At 46.1% G+C, this 12,287-nt stretch overlaps 1 long non-coding RNA gene across 1 annotated transcript; it reads right to left on the reverse strand.

Annotated features, from left to right (window-relative positions):
- Positions 1 to 10,660: 10,660 nt before the first annotated feature.
- LOC123412680 lies at positions 10,661 to 11,811 on the reverse strand. Its single transcript, XR_006613572.1, has 2 exons — positions 11,260 to 11,811; positions 10,661 to 10,833 (listed from the first exon to the last, which is right to left on the reverse strand). It is a non-coding gene; the product is annotated as an uncharacterized LOC123412680 (long non-coding RNA).
- Between the last annotated feature and the right edge of the window lie 476 nt (positions 11,812 to 12,287).

The following is a 12,287-nucleotide window of genomic DNA, read 5'->3' on the forward strand; positions in this document are numbered from 1 at the left end:
ATGAATTTTCAAGCAATGATCAGAAACAAGCAAGAGAGGGTAGCTCAAGCTTCTGGCAGCTCCATTCCTCTGGCCATGGACCCAAAAGTCCTCCTCGACTACATCAATATCTAGTATGAGGACCCCAACACTCCACTTGATGATTTGAAACTTCCCCCAGGCATCAGCCACATGGTGGCCACATTCATCAACGAGGCCAAGTGGAAGGAGCAGGAAGCCAAACAGGCCAAGGTTGCTAAGCTCAAGAAGGAGAAATTCCAGAGGCAGAATCTCCTCAACCTGACGCCTGATGACCTGGTGTCAAAACTGGCAGAGTTGAAGACTTTGACAGATCAGTACTCCAAGCTTTCTGACCGTCAAAGTCTCAAAAGCAGTTTCATCAAACTTGCTACTGATGCTGTTAACAACTACAACAAGAAAGCTGCCCCTCCAGTACCAACTCCTCAGCCTCTGATTGAAGAACCAGCTGATGAAACTGCTCATGCTGAGGAAATCCCTCAAGGAAGCCGTGTGGATGAATCGACAATTGAGGAAATCACCACGGAAAATCCAGCTGATGAATCTGCTACAGCAGGTGAGACTGACCCTGCTCCAGCTGCTGCTTCAAAGCCAACTGACGACTCTGCTCCAGCCGCTGCTTCAAAGCTAGCTGATGACTCTGCTCCAGCTGGTTCCTCAAAGCCAGCTAATGAAAATGTCTCTGCTGAGAAAACACCATCACCAAAAGCTTCAAAGGTGAAGAAAATGACTCCGTCTGCATCAGACGTGAAAAAGACAAGGATTGCTGAAAAGGAAGCCAAGAAGAGAAAAGCTTCATCAGCAGAAGAACACATTGAGGCCGAGCGCCTCAAAGCACTTGAAGAAAATGCTCCACTGGATCCTGTGCCTCTTAACAGCGCTCCATCTTATGAAATGGTTACCTTCGCAAGCGAAGACCAGGAGAAAGGACCAGATGAGGAAATGAAGGATGCTTAATCTGAGGAACATACTGACGAGGAAATTCGCATTGACGACTGTCCTCAGCCTTCCATTCCTCATGAAGAAACTGCACAAGGATCAGCTGCACGAGCTGATGAATCTGGCTCCGTCACCAAGCAAGTTGAGGAAGAACAAAGTGAAAATCCTCAAGCTGATGAAAGTCATAGTCCTGAGCAAAATGCTCAACCTGAGGATCAGGATGACCCAACTCCTCCTCCTGAGCAAGATCCTCAAGCTGAGGCTTAGGATGAACCCATTCCTCCTCCAGAGCAAAACCCTCAATAGGATGCTCCAGTTGACGACATTCCTCAGCCTGAAGCTCAACCAGACCCCGTTCCTCAGCTTGAAGCGCAACAAGAGAATGCTCCTTAGCCTGAAGCTCAAGCTGATGAAATTCCTCACCCTGAGGACCATGCTGAGGAAAATGCGCCAGACCCAGACAATGCCTTCGTCGTCCCCTCAGGTCCAACAGCCAAACCTTCAGCCCATGCAGCGTCAACCGTTCTCCAAGTGGCCAAAGTTTCAAAAGGAGTCCTTGTTTGAAGAACGCATGTTCTTCATCGGAGAAAATTCCTATGACAAGCCTCGCATCAGGCATTTGAAGTTTTGGACAAGGAGCCAGCTCAACTACTATGCCTCTGTGCTGTGTGGAAGAAACAAGATTTTCCAGCACACGCATATTCCTCACGTTGAGCTTGAAGAAATACCATGCATTGCTCCAGTCCTCAACGTCCTTCATGAAGCTGGACTCCTCCCAATGTGCTTAGATATCTGTGAGTGGAACAGTGAGCTTATTCTTCAATTTTATGCCACTCTTCACATATCTGGAGATCCTGCAGATATCAACACCTGGGTGTTTGACTGGATGGCGCAAAACACACACCACAAGGCTCCTACCATTGAGCTACTGTGTGAACTGCCAATTTCAATTCCCTTAGAGCAAGCCGTGAAGCTTTATGATGAGCGTGAGCTGCCTAACAAGATGATGGAAGTCCTCATGAAGCCTTTGGCTAAAGGAAAACCACCAAGAACGACTTTCCTCATCCATGAGCTCAAATATGAACCAAGGACTGTTTACAGAATCCTATGAAGTGTTCTTGCGCCGATCAAGGGCCATGACGATGAAGAAGATGTCGTAGGCATCATGAAGAATATCCTCTTCAACATCATTCATGGTATTCCTATCAACATCCATGATTTCTTCTTGAGGACTTTGGCCGACAATGCAATGTGTCCTTTTGACCACAAGATATATGCTCCATGGATCATGAGATTCATCAGGACAAGGACAGGCATCAACTTTCACGCTGATTTCAACAACCATGTTGGTTATATGCCTCCTATCAGGGTCAACAAGAAGACTTTCGAGCCTGTTGAAGGAAAAGGTAAGTCTGTCATTGATAAAGGCCGTAGGCCCCTTGATGGCCAGTTCAGAGAGCCCGAAGCATATTCTTCATGGGATGACACTGAGACTCATCCTCCAAGTCCTGTTGCTCCTCGGGTATTGAATACCAGAGAGCTTCTTCTCAGTCTTCACCAGAAGGTGGATCGGAATCACAAGTGGGTCAAACGCCAGTTCGGCGCCATTGTGAAAACCCTCAATGAAATGCAGAATGCTGTGAAGCTTAACCATCATTATCTTCATGAGGTTTTTGATCGCACCTGGGCTACACTTGCTCATCTGAAGACTCCGGTAGAACTTGAAGAATTGGAGTTTGAGAGACACTTTCACTGGTCGTGGCCACCCAAGAAGAAATTCAGGCCAATTCCAGTTCCAGACCTTGAGGACAGTTCTTTTTCTTCATTCCGCACTGCTGAATCTGATGAAGAACAACAAGACACTGCCACCGGTCCAAGGAAGAAGACTGCTCCCAAGAATCCTCACGCGTCTTCATCAACTGCCAAGGAGTGAAGTCTTCACGGGCGTTAGTCCTCAGTTTGTCCCTTTTTTGTCCCTTGATGACAAAGGGGGAGAAACTTGAGAGTTAGTCTTCACGCGGGATATTTTGGGGCTTATGAACTATGTTTAAGTTACAAACTCTTGGCTCTTCTGAAGTGCTTATGTAATGAGTTGTAACTTAAGCCCGATGGTACTCTGACGCTTTTGAACGTTTTTCTTCGCATGCTTATTCCTCAAAATTTTAATGCACACATGCTGGAATTCGTCAGATACCATTTGTCATCTTGCATCCTCAATTTCTTCATACTATATGTCGTATGCATGCATGATTTACAAGACTCAGGGGGAGATCTCCATGATATAAATCATCAATGTGCATTTGCTGTGAAAAGCAAAATCCTCAAGATATGCACATCTTCAGGGGGAGTCTCTGTGAATCTTGATTTCAAATTCCTCAAATGAGTATTTACACTTCATATTTTTATCCCTGTTGAAGACTTAACCTAATTGTCATCAACCACCAAAAAGGGAGAGATTGTAAGTGCATCTAGTGCCCCTTAGTGATTTTGGTGGTTTGAAGACTTATAGGTTAAGTATCTAACGTGTTCATGAGTGTACACATGATCTATAAGTCGCTGAGGAGTTTGAAATATTCGATGAATATCGACCCCTAAAAATGTATATCTTCGGTTGAAGAAATTGGACTGAAGACGAAGATTTGAATCGCGAAGAACTTGCGATGAAATAGATATTCCTCATGAAGATATTGAAATTGAGGAATTCGGTGTGTCCTGAAGAAAATAATTCTGAAGACTTTGAAGCATGAAGATTTACTCTTTGTGTTTTGTTTTCTTCACACTTGAGTAATAGGAACACCGTACTATTAAAGGGGGTCGAGGTAACACATTGGAATGAATTTCCTCATGATGCTCAACCCAAGCCTAATCCTACCAAAAGCCTCAAGTGAGGAATATGAGTGACATGAGGACTCTCACAGTTGAGGGTCCCGACCGTTTTGATAGCCACGCCACATCATTGGTCTTATCCACACCAACGGTCATATTAGTTAAGGGCATTAATGTCAAATCATGTCGGGATGCTCCCAGGATATAAATAGCCGCCCCCACAACCATTAGTTGGTTGGCTGCTCTGTTAGAAACTGACACTTGTCATAAGAGCAACCAAAATTCCTCAGAGTCTTCAAGAGTAATTCCTCAGTGAGGAAATACCCCAAACACCAAACCACAAACCGAAAACCAAGTGATTGAGCATCACTGAAGAAGTTGTTCCTGTGTGGGACTGAAGCCTTTTTCCTTTGAGGACTGTGCATCCTCCAGACGATTAGGCGTCATGGTCTAGAGCAATCCAGCAGTCAATTGTGGATCGCCGGGTGACCAAGTTTGTGAGGGTTTGGAAGTCTGCCCTGAAGACTTACCATGAGTGTTGGGCGAGGACTGTGTGTTCTTATCCCAAGGAGAATACGGTAGGGACTGTGTGTCCCGGGACTGTGTGTCTTTTGGTTTCAATACCAAGCCGCTCCAAACCAGATGTACAACTATCACAGCAGTTGGAACTGGGTCATCAACTACTGTCTTCGCTGTGAAACGGGTTCTAATTCCTCAACTCTTTATATTCCTCAGATTATGTGTTGATGATTTTCACTGTCACTGTTTGAAGAATTTACTGAAGACTTTCTCTGAAATTCCTCAACCCCAAATTCTTCATGCAAGTTAATCCTCATCTGTTTTCTTCGTGCCTGCTTACTGTGCAATTAGTTTTCACATTCCTCATACTGAAAACTTGCTGTAGTGAAACTTTGCACTCATGATTCTTTACTGTTTCCGCTATAAGTTAGCCATTAGTGAGGAATTTCCTCAAAAGGAATTTCCTCTGTGATGAAATTCTAAAATCTCCTATTCACCCCCTCTAGTCGATATAACGCACTTTCATACCCACCTCTCACTAAGCTCAAACTTTGCAGAATTGTAGACCTTCCATGCCTAAGACTGCTAGACATGGTTTCCTTCCAAAACCACCCCACTGAAAACAACTTTTGCTAGCCCCAAGTTTGCCGCTGCAAACTTAATCTGAGTGCAGACCAATTCTAACCAGCATCATATGGCTCCAATCTTCATCATTGTCCTATGGCACGCATGCCTTGCATGATGGACACCTTGGCATGGGAAGAGACGGCCCTGGACACGTAGTGGCATGGTGACTATGCCATTGGCATGCAAAGCTGGTGCTCCGCACCTTTACTTTGCCCTGCAGCTCGGGTCCACCAGCAGCAGCACGTCTCAGGATGCCAAAACTCCCCTAGAATTGGAGCTCCTCTGGATTTCCCCCCTCCTTTTGACTTCATTGGAGCGTCCCCCGCGCTCTCTTGGTCCTCCCCACACTTCCTCTTCTTATTTCTGCGGCTGAGGCGTCGTGCCCGCCGCCGCCATCAGCACTCTTCTCTGCGGCCAGTGGCACGCACGACCTTGACCTCCCAAGGCCCCAGGGGCAGCCAGGCGGTGCAACGTGTCGCCCCGAGCCCGCTAGTGGGTGGAGCACCGCCAGGGCTGGCCGTTGCCGCCGGAGGAAGCGTCCGTGCTGGTCGGCTCCTCCCTCTCATGCTCCCTCTCTGTTCGAGCGGGAGGAGGAAGAAAGCCCTTCCAAACGGGCCTCGCGCGTCAGTGAGCCAAGCGCCGGACCCAGGCGTTTAAGTGGCCGCGCCTTCTCTGATTTCCGCCTCTCTGAGGAGAAGGCGTACTCGACGCGATACGTCTTCGGCGTGTCCAACCTCCTGCGTGCCAGGCCGAGCCGCTGGGACGGCCCAGTTCCCCCCCAGCGCTTGAGCGCAGTTTAACTCTCTCGTATAGCACCTTTCTTTTACTTTTTTTTTCTTTTATCAGAAACTTCAAAAGCTCATGTCTCATCCATTTGACCTCCAAATTTGATGATTCAAGTTTCTGCACGTTTCTTAAATCAAGACCTACCGAGATCTATGCTTTGCACAATTTTACTAGAACATTTTGTGTAGAGATCAAATCCAAACATGAATTTGATTTATTCAAACCCCACTTTCTAAATTCCTATAACATTCAAATCAACTCCAACTGGAGTGATTCCAATTTTCAGAGCCTCCTAAGATCATGCCCTATTTTTGAAGCATTAGTCAACATTTTTATCTGGCATGCTTCTGTTTCAGTAAATAAATAGCTCCTTTTGCTATTTATCCCATGTTATAAAATCCCTAGAATATTCATATCAACTCCAAATCTAGTGAAACAACTTCCTAAATGTTTCTAAAATCATGCTCTGTTAAATGAGTGCCTCCACTCATTTTTATCGGAATGTTTTCTGTAGGCTTATTTAAGGATCACCTATTCCTCCTTTCGTCCATTCAAAAATCCCCGATGGTCCAAATTTCCTAGAGCAAGCTTCAGGTATTTTTCTTATGACCAGAGAGATCCAAGGAAAATAAAACTTCCATTTGTGTAGCACTTTTGTTTCTGTTTGCTGTGTCGCTTACTGTGTTTGTTTCCGACGATAGTTGACGGGTAGAGGAGGTACTCGGAGTTGGACCGGAAGACCTGGAAGACCCCGTGGACTTATGTGGGCAAGGCAAGCAACCCTTTGACCATGTCTGAGAAAAAAAAATTATGCATGCCAAGTTGAATACTTTATTCCGATGCATATAGTTAATGTTATTTGGTGCACCCGAGCATGGTGTTACCGATGGCTCCTTGATACGTCTCAAACGTATCTATAATTTTTGATGGTTTCACGCTGTTATCTTGTCGTCTTTGGTTGTTTTATGTACCTTTTACATCTTTTTTGGGACTAACTTATTAATTTAGTGCCAAGTGCCAGTTCCTGTTTTTTCCGTGTTTTTGACTCTTTTCAGATCTGATTTTGGAATGGAGTCCAAACGGAAGAAAAACCCCGAAATGATTTTTTCCCGAACGGAAGAAGACCAGGGGGCCTTTAGGCCAGGCCAGGGGGGCTCCAGGGATCCCACAAGCCCCCACTCCGCTACCAGGGGGGAGGCAGTGGTGGGCAGGCTTGTGGCCTCCCTGGTCGCCCCCTGACCTAGGTCTTTGGCCTATAAATTCCCAAATATTCCGCAAAAAATCGGGGGAGCCTCGAAAATACTTTTCCGCCGCCGCAAGCTTCCGTTTCCGCAGATCTCATCTGGAGACCCTTCCCGGCGCCCTGCCGGAGGGGACTTTGGAGTTGGAGGGCTTCTTCATCATCATCATCGCCCCTCCAATGACTCGTGAGTAGTTCACTTCAGACCTACGGGTCCGTAGTTAGTAGCTAGATGGCTTCTTCTCTCTCTTGGATCTTCAATACAAAGTTCTCCATGATCTTCATGGAGATCTATCCGATGTAATCTTCTTTGGCGGTGTGTTTGTCGAGATCTGATGAATTGTGGATTTGTGATCAGATTATCTATGATATATATTTGAGTCTTTGCTGATTTCTTATATGCATGATTTGATATCCTTGTAAGTCTCTCCGAGTCTTGGGTTTTGTTTGGCCAACTAGATCTATGATTCTTGCAATGGGAGAAGTGCCTGGCTTTGTGTTCTACCATGTGGTGACCTTTCCCAGTGACAGTAGGGTCAACAAGGCACACATCAAGTAGTTGCCATCAAGGGTAAAAAGATGGGGTTTTTTCATTGGTTTGAGATTATCCCTCTACATCATGTCATCTTGCTTAAGGCGTTACTCTGTTCTTATGGACTTAATACACTAGATGCATGCTGGATAGCGGTCGACATGTGGAGTAATAGTAGTAGATGCAGAAAGTATCGGTCTACCTGTTTCGACGTGATGCCTATAGAAATAATCATTGCATAGATATCGTCACGACTTTGCGCGGTTCTATCAATTGCTCGACAGTAATTTGTTCACCCACCGTCTACTTGCTTTCATGAGAGAGGCCACTAGTAAACACTACGGCCCCCGGGTCTATTCACATCCATCGTTTACACCTCCGCTTTTACTTTGATTTGTTACTTTGTTGCTTCCAGTTCTCACTTGGCAAACAATCTATAAGGGATTGACAACCTCTTCATAGTGTTGCATGCAAGCTTTTGTGTTTGTGCAGGATCTTGAGATACTCTTCCGCCGGATTGATACCTTGGTTCTCAAACTGAGGGAAATACTTACCGTCGCTGTGCTACATCACCCTTTCCGCTTCGAGGGAACACCAACGCAAGGCTCCAAGTCCACGGGGGAAATCCTTTGCATACTTGCCTAGGAAGTCCCTTAAGGCATAGCCGTAGCTAAAGTTTTCCTGGTGCCGTCAACACAACTATTTCCTGGCGCCGTTGCAAGGGATACACATCAAACATCACTCCTCTAGATCACTTGCATTGAGCATGACCTTACCATCTATGAGGGTAACGTTGATAATATGTTGACAAGTAGACAGTACTGCTATGCATAGAAAGAGCATGTACATGATGATGGTAACATGGAGTTGACATCAAAAGTTTTATGAAAACCCCGTCGGGTGCCACTAATGCTCGAGGGTGATGATGTTGAGTTAGGTGACCACTTGTGAAAGAACTGGTGCACCGGGAATTTTTGTGTGTGTTTGGTTTCGGAAATGGGATTAGATTTATGATGTGTCGACCGTCCCAACCTTACATGTGCGACAATGATACCCCTTTATGGACGGGGCTTTGTTGATTACTTTGGTCAGTGCTAGCAAAGAGGCCACACTACTAGTGGCCGGAGTGATATGTGGTCACTCTCGTGACGGGGTTGTACCAGGTAGGTCGAGTATGCCGTTTTACGTGTTTCGGGCACACCGTTGGTCCCCGGATGGATGATACGGTCCAGAGTTGGTACTCGTAAGACGTACATCATGTGGGCTGGGTACCAATCGAGTGGACTCTTTGTCTAATGTCGTCAGGGGAAAGGCAATGATCGGGTACTTACCTCGGGTATGTTATATACCGTGAGTCATGGATGACACGGAAGTTTCCCGGATCTCGTGGGTACGACATACAACCTGTGCAGAGTGTAAAACTATTCGAATAGCCGTGTCCACGGTCAAGGACAATTGGGTAATCCTGCTTAAACTACGTCAGTCGTTTCCGCATAAACCAAGTATGTGTGTGTGTGTGTGTTTAAAGGTGTTATCTGAGAAAGATGATATGACAAGTTTGGTGACTTGGCATATAGGGTGAACATGTGGTGTTCAAACCTCAACAGATATGTTGATATCTGTGACATGTTCTTATGTTTACCACCTAGCTTATAATGCATATCCATACAAGTACTTGACCATGTTCACTTTAGATTAAAACCTGCTTTCCGCAAAGGCTGCATATTACTTATTATCATATCAACTGCACTATCCATATCATGGGCTATTTGCGAGTACATTCAAAGTACTCATTGGCTTGCCACTGGTTATTTCATTACCAGGTATGAGAGAACAGTAAATGGTGAAGTGTACCTTGGTAACGTTCCTGCGGGCTAGGACGCTTCCGAGTCAGAATGCATGTAGATTAAGGCTGATGGCATGGGTTCACGCTTTCGGCCAATATATCTGCTATTGGTCAAGTTGGGTGTGTTGGCCTTCAAGGCCCTATGTATGTAAGACTTGACCACCATGGTCATTTATTGTATCATACAGTATGAATGTATGTAAGACTCTTGTTATTCAGTTTCTATGTGTTCGGTGAGCATTGATCTCTGGGATCACTGAGCACGTCCATTCAGCGATCTCGACTCGTAAGTCGGGGTCCCCACACACCGTCGGGTGTCTAAGTGACACCACATACAGGGCATAATAATAACAAGCCACACTCGGGCATCTTAGCGACACCATAGAAAGGGCATAATAAATAACAAGCCACAGTGAGGCATCTTAGGGACACCATAGAAAGGGCACAATAAACAACAAGCCACAGTCGGGCGTCTTAGCGACGCCATAGAAAGGGCATAATAATTAACAAGCCACAGTTGGGCATCTTAGCGACGCCACAGAAAGGGCGTAATAAATAACAAAGGATTATCCGGGTGGTCCAACCAACCTTCAGGATATCAAAAAAAAAGTTTTCATCAGGTTAATTTCCACATCACAGTCAGGTATTAAAAACAACAATTTTGTAAACCAATACTTGTGCTCCAGGAACCGACACTAAGACCGACACTTGACCTGTCAACCAGCCATCCTTGACCATGGACATGGCTACTCGAATAGTTTTGACTCTTCAAAGGATGTATTCATTACCACCCACAACCAATGGGTTCCAATAGTCACTAGGACTAATCTCGTGTACAGTATTTTAGAAGAAAACACTCAGAACCCGCACACACCCATTTTCCCCACGAAGACCGGCCTCACCCGGGCTACGCTGCGAGGGAAAACCATAAGATGGGGAAGCCAACGTCCTCGACTAGCATGGGATCAAATTTATACAGCGCGCTACAAGGGAGTGCCCTCCTTCTCGGTCCTAGACCAGAAACACCCATGCCCCCTGACCGGATGACTGGCTTTATTCTAGGGCCATGGAGACCTTCATCCCGGCCCCTCTACTTGGTGTGTGACTGATAATAGATTCATGACCTACTACACCGCATTCCCTTTCGGAAAGAACTGTGGCACCACAAAATAAAGGGTCACGCACTGACAAGAATCGATGTAGGTCGATACTGGAGTCATTTAATTTCTTCTCACCATGATCATGGATCCGGCATGACCAGACCACAACCTATCACGTCCCATGTGACTAGGCTGTCCACGACCTCTCATCACCACATCAGTCATCATTGTCACATATAGAGTTATATTAAGTAACATGTAATGCGTTTGTTCATGCAACAGATGATCAATAATTTTTTATCAGCAAACATCACATCAAGTGTTCAAACATGCTTGCTTGGTTCGACGAAGTCGGGATCGAGCTCGGTGAAGTTGACATCGGCGCTTCCCTCGTCGGTATCTACATTAGAGACATTCGTTCTAATATAAATACAACAGTCCAAAATTGTCTCAAAATATTTTCGAATAAATATGAAAATAAACTATACAGCAAGATAAATGTTTTGCAAAAAGAATCACTGGAAAAGCCCGTGTAGTTTAAAAGTTATGGTGAAAACAAGTCTAGGGACCATTCTGTAAGGAAAAGGAAATTTTCCAAGGTGCAGACTGGAAAGAAGCAAAGCACCTGGTTTGAATACGCGAACCCGAAGAGAAAGCGCATTCTGGGGAAGTGCGCCTTAGAAAAACGATTCGTTAAAAACTAAAATCATAACAGCAGGCCTCCACTCTCAGATTTGAACTCACCTCACCGGCAGAAGAGGCTGGTGGTGTCGCTGGCAGCGTCCTGCGATGGATTAGAGGGGCAAGAGCGTGCGGGTGCACTCACCAGGAGGTTCCATAGCTGATGGAGGTGGAGTCACACGCCGGCGGACACCACAACGATGGTAGCTCCAAACTCCGGCGGCGACGCTTTTGGGTGCAGGTGGATCTCACTGGAGACGCCATCAATCACCAAATCGACGTGCCAGTCACATGAGCTAGTGCTCTAGGGGCTTGATGGCAAAGAATTGGCTGAGGGGGTGCTCTTACTGGCTCGAATTTAGCTGGGACCCGAAACCCAATCGGGCGACCGAAGGCAGGGAAGATGACCTTCTCGGCGCCCTTCGAGTGGATGGGGAGAGACTATGGAATGGAGGAGGGTGAGTGATGGTGCTAGCAAGGCTCGGTGGTTTATTTATAGGTGGCCGCTAGGGGAGCCATAGGGACCAACTCCGACGAAAAATTGCGGAGAGGCAGAGGGGTTAGCATGTGCTCACGCGATCTGCACTGTCCAGAGCATGGCGACGGGCATCGCAGCAAGCATGGGTGGGGATGGGCACACAGAGCTTGTATAGCGCTTGGGCGTTGCTGGCTGGCGCGCCTTTGCAGCAATAGCTTCTGGCGGTGCTGCGAGAGTTGGCGGGCTTAGGCCAGCTCACCACCGAGTCGTGCAATTGGCCAAATGATCGTATGGCGCGGTGGATAGGCTCGGGGCATAGTGCGCAAGCCGCCAGGGCTTGCCACTGGCGGGATTGATGACGAACTCCCACCTCCCTTGAACAATGTACGCCACTTATTCGACAGAATGAAACTGGCACATGGAAAAAGATTCATGAGCTCAAAATTTATGGGTTGGCCTCTCATTGATCCAGAGGCTGCATGTAAATTTTCAGAATTTTTGAAAAATATTAAGTTAGGTTTTTAACAAAATAGACAAATTTGGTCAAACTTTGGTTAAACCTAATTTGAAAATTTTAAACAAGATACTAGAATGTTTTTGGTGAAATGAGTTGAGGGTATCTAGGGCTGCAATGGATAGGAATTTTAGGGTTAGCAACCAAAGGGAACTGATAATTCCTTTGCCAATTTCTGGGG

This window comes from Hordeum vulgare, chromosome 1H (genome assembly GCF_904849725.1).
Source record: "Hordeum vulgare subsp. vulgare chromosome 1H, MorexV3_pseudomolecules_assembly, whole genome shotgun sequence".
NCBI lineage: Eukaryota > Viridiplantae > Streptophyta > Magnoliopsida > Poales > Poaceae > Hordeum > Hordeum vulgare.